The following is a 6,949-nucleotide window of genomic DNA, read 5'->3' as shown; positions in this document are numbered from 1 at the left end:
TTTTGTAATTTTGTACCTAACATTAAATAAGATTGTGAAATATACTGCTAAAATAATTAAAGCATTATTTGGTTCTGGGATTGATGTTAAATAATCTTGAAATGAAGTTACATTTTCTAAACGAAAACTCAACAATTTACTTAATGGTGTTCATTATTCTAAATCGCCTTAAGATACTTAGTTACTAATCAAGGATAGGGAGTTTTAAAATATATCTGCCTCCATGTTGAAATAGTCTTAGAACTGATACTAAAAGTGTAAGCCTCGCAGTATTATCCAACTATGTTGAAAAAAAATGGATATAGGCGTGTGTAAGCCTCATAAAAATGTATATAGCAGAACAAACTTGATTTAACCTCTGTACGAGGGGCTATCGTAAAGTTTTAATTATCATTGTAAAAAATCAGAATACAGGGATTATTATGATTTGTAGTTGTTAATCCTCTCTGTGTAGTCACCACCCAGATTTACACATTTCTCCTAATGTTTCTTCAATTTGCCAATACAATCATTGTAGAAGTCTATGCATTGTGCATTGTGCCAAATACTTTAGACATGTGAAGTTCGCCATGAGACATTTTCCACACACTACCATAGCTCAGACCAGTCTCATTCATAATCGTTTGGATGGTTACACGACTGTCTTCGAGGATTAAACATTCCACTTTCTTTACAATGGCCGCATCTCATGGATGGTCTCATGGAAATTATTGCTAATTATTTCTAATAATAACTAAAATATACATTTCCAATATTATTCAACTTAAGAAGAACGTTGCATTTACGAAAAAGCTCTGTGAGTTATTTGATCCGGAAACTGTTTAACTTCATAAATATGTAGACATGAACAAAACTTAGCTGTTGTTTAAATCAGTTAATGTGTTTTGTGGTGAAAATGTTCATGATTTGTTCCGTGTGACTGCTTATTTCTCAAGCTGAAAATACCACTAAAAGACACCCGATTTGATATAGGATTATTAGATTTCTGGGCCTTCGGCATCTAAGGCCATTTAGCCCTTCACGATTTGAGGGATAACGTCCCTCGGCGAAAGGGGCACACAATCCGGGGAAAGGGAAGGAAGAAAGGATTGGGGAAGGAAGGAAGCGGCCTGGGACCTATAAGTTAGGTACCATCCCGGCGTTTGCTTGGTGCGAATGAGGAAACCCCAGGAAATCCTAATTCAGAGTGGATGACCTGAAAAAGCGTGTTACACTTTCCCAACTGAGTGACCCCACCGGGAATCGAACCCGGGACCGCTCGCACCGAAGGCGAGAGCGTTAGCGACTACGCCACGCGGGGCCACTACACCCGATTTGAGTCAATGGGGATTGTGACGGCACGGTTGCTCAGCATTCTAAAAAAAAAAAGTTCCAGAAGTGTTCCCAAGAATGGCGGGAGCGCTGGAAGAAGCGTGTTCATTCACAAGGACACTGATTTGAAGAGGATTAGTGTTTCGGATATCCAAATAAATAAATATATAAGGTGTGGTACTTTTTGAACACACCTCGTGTGTGGTTTGTATTTTCTAATTCGCTGTCGAGAGAAATTGTATAACTTAAATTCCTTACCATGCATGCAAAATATTTCCACGTGCATGTGGTTGGTTTCTGAAGTACTACCAATCAAAGCTGAAATATATATTTAGTTAAAGTTTGGCAAAGAATTAACATTAGAATAATCACCATTGCCATATAGAACAAATATCAGTGGTAAATACATGAAATGGACTTATTTTACGTTAATTTGAATTGATGTGTTAACCTTTTAAACATTAGATAAATACAGTGTATAATTATGATGAATATTTTAAATTTTAATGAAGGGTGATTTTTCCAGCAATCGGAAAGATAATTACAATTTTATTGGATGGGTTATTATTAATATTAGTATTAGTATTAGTATGGACAGTATGATTTAATCTTTCTTTCCCTACACATCAGTTCTTAAATGTGTCAAAAACTTAAGATCGTATACTAAATTAAAAAAAAAAAAAAAACTGCTACATGGGCATAGTAGTTATATATATATATATATATATATATATATATATATATATATATATATATATATATATATATATATATATATATATATATATTGTGTTGTAAATAGAAAAAAACGTTCGTATTTTTTTTTCACAAATGTACGTTTTTTTTAGAAAAAAAAACATTGCCTCTCGTTTTTTTTTCTAAATTTCGTTTTTTTTTTTCAAATATTCATTTGTAATGCATCTTACGTCATATAAGTCTGAAGTATTTTTATGTAGGTGTAATTACCATAAAATGCAACATAAATTAATCATTAGATACTGATACGGTACAAATATTTTACAATTTATATGAGTAGCGTACCTACTAATAATCCGGGTTTCTGTACTGTTTCACCAATATCAACGAAAAAGTAACAGTATAAATGAAAACATTTGTTTTTTTCGTGAAAGTAGGCCTTTAATAAGTACGAAAATAATATCACGAACAGTATAAAATGCAAATAACTTGTCTAAAAGTAAAAACTAATACTAATTTGTCTACTAATATATTTCTGAATATCATATATAAATAATTTGTCGACTAGATATATATGATATGCATTGCTGACTCTACTATATGTGCAACACGTGCATTTGCACGGGGCTGCAATATCTTATATATAAAAGAGAACGCACAAATCCTTTGTTCCCTCATCACGCTAATACGGCTGAACCAATTTCTTTCATTTTTGGGGGGTTATTAGGATTTGGACCCTAGATGGTTTTTATCATATCACTTTAATTTTTAATTACCAGTGTCTTGAGATAATTGACCATTCAAGTGTCCATAACGTACAAATCCTTTGTTAGTTCATCATAGGTAAAAATAAACGTATTTATATGCAACCCGCATGACCGTGTCACTCGGCGGGTTAACATAAATGACAGGCGATATAATGTTAACATTTACTGCAATCTACTATGGTTTTTATCATATCACTTGAAAGCGAAAAAGTAAAAATTATCTAAGTAACAACGTTTATTGCGTTCCGGGGTGACCGCAGCGAAGCGGGGCGGGTTAACATAAATGACAGGCGATATAATGTTAACATTTACTGCAATCTTCTATGGTTTTTATCATATCACTTGAAAGCGAAAAAGTAAAAATTATCTAAGTAACAAAGTTTATTGCGTTCCGGGGTGACCGCAGCGAAGCGGGGTGAACGCTGCTAGTCTGTCATAAGTATCTTATTTAAAATAAATATTTCTTGTTGATAGTCAGACTTCATGATCATGGTAGCTAAATTTACTAAGCTGACCTTCTATTTGAATACTACATTCATAAATTATGTTTAGGTCGCATTACTTTAAGTCACATGATCAGTGCTAAAGCAAATGGTAAAATAAATCCCAGAATAAATTGCTTGGTTGTTGTCAAATACAGGAACTCAATTCTCGAATGCCTGTCCCCTTTGGTTAGTTATCAGAGTTCTGATATGAAAGCTTCTCTTGTCTTTGTCGCAAATAAGATCCTTATCATTAAAGGTGGAAACACTTTTTTTAAAAAGAAAAAGAAAAAATAACAGATGTACAAGGAAAATCAAGAAATAAAGGTAAAAGAGCTAGTTGCACTATAATTGCAAATTGATATGTTGACATTGAAACTCGATATTGAATTCTATAAAAAGGATTACCATCTTTCAGATGTATTTGCTTTTTCTTTCACTAACATAATATATTAATATTTAAAGAAAAAAACAGACACAACAATATTGTATTTGTAGTAAGTATTTAAGCGTTTCTGAGTGCGAGTGTAGTTTTCCTCCCTTTCGTTGTTCATGCTGGAGTAGCATACTTAAAATCGTGACTTTTAAGATTTGTTCTTTCTGCAGAAAGAGTGAGGCGGCAAATTACGTCATTGTGCGGGCGACAAATTGCTTAATTTCATGATGATATGTACACTCATGTTCAAAATGATTGTCGCATATCTATAACTGTCTTCTTGTAAGAATATAATTTAATAATGATTTTGCAGGGTACTTTTAATACTGATGCTGTGTGTATAATCGGAAAATGTATATTTGAGGTAAATTTCAAAGGAAAAGAATTATAAATACGAAAATGAGAAAGAGTAAAAGAAAATGTTGCTAAATGGACAATAAAGTTTATTTTCGTTTTATTGTTCTTATTTACTGCTGTTTTAACATGAAATTTGCCACATACATGTCTTTGCCGATTATACACATACTAACATTATAAGAAATACCAGGCGGATTCGTTATCAAATTATATTCCTACAACAACATATTTATAGACATGCGACAATAATTTTGGACATGAGTGTACATACAAGACATGAATATAGGACAGCGTTTCCCAACCGGTGTGCCGCGGCACAGTGGTGTGCCGCGAATGGGTCGCTGGTGTGCCGCGAGGAAATCGGAACAAAATTATTAATTCTATAGCAATCAAATTGCAAGACATACAGAAAAAGGTATATTTGTATTTCAAATTACTACTATGAATCTAAAATTTAAAGTTTCATACTGTGTTACTTTTCTGTAGAACATTTTTCTGTACATTTCTAATTTTGAAAAAAAAGTATTTGTTATCATTGTTATGACCATTATTGCTTCTTTATTGTTGCAGACTATTTCGTAACTTGAAATTTTAAAATATTATTCAATCCTTCCGGCAAAGTAAACATGCATACGAATTACCTATATTTGTGTTTTAAAAGTAAAAGAGATTCGTTTGTTCGTTCGTTATTTAGTGATCCTCCTTCTTAATGAAAGGTTGGATACAGTTTTCGAAAAAAAAAGTGTATTTTTAACAACTTGAGCCCTATATCTGATTGTAATTGTTTTTTTATTTTTAAATTAAAATGAAAAATAAGCATAATGATTTACCACGGGGAAAAAACCGTGGTCTAGCTTTCTTCTCTGTGAGAAGGATGTCAGTAATCAGAAAAAAAATACTACAGTATTTTATATTTTCAAATAATAATAATAATAATAATAATAATAATAATAATAATAATAATAATAATAATAATAATAATAATGTGTGTGCCGCGAGAATTCAAGTTACCCTGAAGTGTGCCGCAAGTTGAAAAAGGTTGGGAAACGCTGATATAGGATGACATAATTTGAAGTAATGCAGGGTGTTTCAAAATGAATATTAGGGTTTTGAAACTTTGTAGTATCTATTACAATTAACTTACAATTATAAGTATTAACAAATGAAAGAGCAACTCAAAGAGTTTTGTACACACGCGTGCTATGCATTGTTTCCTCTGTCTGCCGTTGAAAGAGCGAGTAGCAAAGATTGAGACTAGAGACAAGAAAGTTTTGTGTTTTTTTTAATTTTGCAAAGACTGAATCTGTAGTTACATTGCAACCGTCTGTGTGAATTGAATGTTTTGTGCCATGTGACGAATGAAGCTCTCATCGAACACTTGAAGCAAAAAACTGTTTGAGGCGTTCTTTTATTTGATGTATTGTTTATAATTGTGCGTAAAATGTAATAAGTACTACGAAGAATTAATTCCCCAATATTCATTTTGAAACACCCTGCATTTCTCAACATCAATATTGGAACTAAGATGTAAAAAGGAGAGATTGTGATTGTTTACAACAACGATATTATTATTAGTCAAGACTATAATTACTACAACAACACAAGTTAGTGGTCAAGAAAATGTAATTAAATGTATACTCGTAACCCTTTCGGACCCAGGTGGCCAAAGTGGCACATACGGGTGTGTCACTTTTTTAATCCGCTCCTATATGGTCACTAATTAAGATATCGGTATATATATATATATATATATATATATATATATATATATATATATATATATATATATTGCCAAATATGGTTGGTCCATAGTTTATCATTTTAGTTTCTTTTTCTTCTGTGTGTCGAATTTCCTTCTCAAATTACACCCCAGTCAAAAATTCGAGAATTTTCGAATTTTCTTTATTACTTTGCCCCTGTAGCTTCATTCGTTGTAGAGAGACCTCCTTAAGACTTGTCAGGTAGATACGTCGGATGGATACCTAATTGTTGACATCAATTTTAGGGGCTTGCGCGCAGTGTTGCCAACTACGGAAATTAAAATCCTTAAATTTGGGCAAAAAATTCGAAATTTTTGTTGCAAACCGTACCTATACGTCCGAATGCAAGTCAACTTACGTCAGTCGAACTTTTGTCCTTATTGAACAAACTCGGGTGCATATCGTTACAGTGAGGTAATTAGGGGACGCACGAAAAATTCGGATTTAGGTTCTAACTCATGATTTTCCTTTTCTGTTTATCGAAATATATTTTTGGTAATTAAAAGCATTGTTTCTTAAATATCGCCATGATACTTGCAGGACATATTAGTAATATACCAGTGTTTCTTTTTAGATAGTTTTTGTCTGTCTGGTAGCAGTATTGCCAGCTACGGAAATTTTAATTCAAGATGTTAGGGAAAAATTACGTGTTTTGTCTATTATATCCCTCTTGTTAGCTACATAGGAACAAAAGTACCAGTATCTGAAAGTCTTAACTTTGCCCTTCACAACGCACTATAGAAAGTTTCAATAGGATAGTTAGGGGAAGTACAGCTGAGGTTTACAGTAGACCTTGTTCTCTAAGTGGAAAGATACCTGCGATTTTTTAGGTAGACTGAAATATTTTTTAATGACCTGCTTACTTTATCAGACATCGTCACAATTCTTGTAGGGTATATTATAGGGATACCAAAGCTTCTTTTAAGATAGTTTGTGTGTGTCTGCTAACACTGTTGCCAGCTACATAAAATTTTAATTTCCGATTTTAGGGGGAAATTTTGAAAAATTCCCATTTTGTCTCTATTATTTTCCTCTTGTTGGCTACATTCAAACAAACGTACCGCTGTCTGAAAGCCTCGTCCTTAGCCTACCCAGCGCACCATAAAAAGTTTCGATAGAATAATTAGGGGAAGTACAGTT

At 32.9% G+C, this 6,949-nt stretch overlaps 1 non-coding gene across 1 annotated transcript; it reads right to left on the bottom strand.

Annotated features, from left to right (window-relative positions):
* Positions 1–1,227: 1,227 nt before the first annotated feature.
* TRNAR-UCG (transfer RNA arginine (anticodon UCG)) lies at positions 1,228–1,302 on the bottom strand. Its single transcript has one exon. It is a non-coding gene; the product is annotated as a tRNA-Arg (tRNA).
* Between the last annotated feature and the right edge of the window lie 5,647 nt (positions 1,303–6,949).

Source organism: Thermobia domestica, chromosome 6 (assembly GCF_964235325.1).
Source record: "Thermobia domestica chromosome 6, izTheDome1.hap1.1, whole genome shotgun sequence".
NCBI lineage: Eukaryota > Metazoa > Arthropoda > Insecta > Zygentoma > Lepismatidae > Thermobia > Thermobia domestica.
This window is presented reverse-complemented; position numbering and strand designations above follow the sequence as displayed.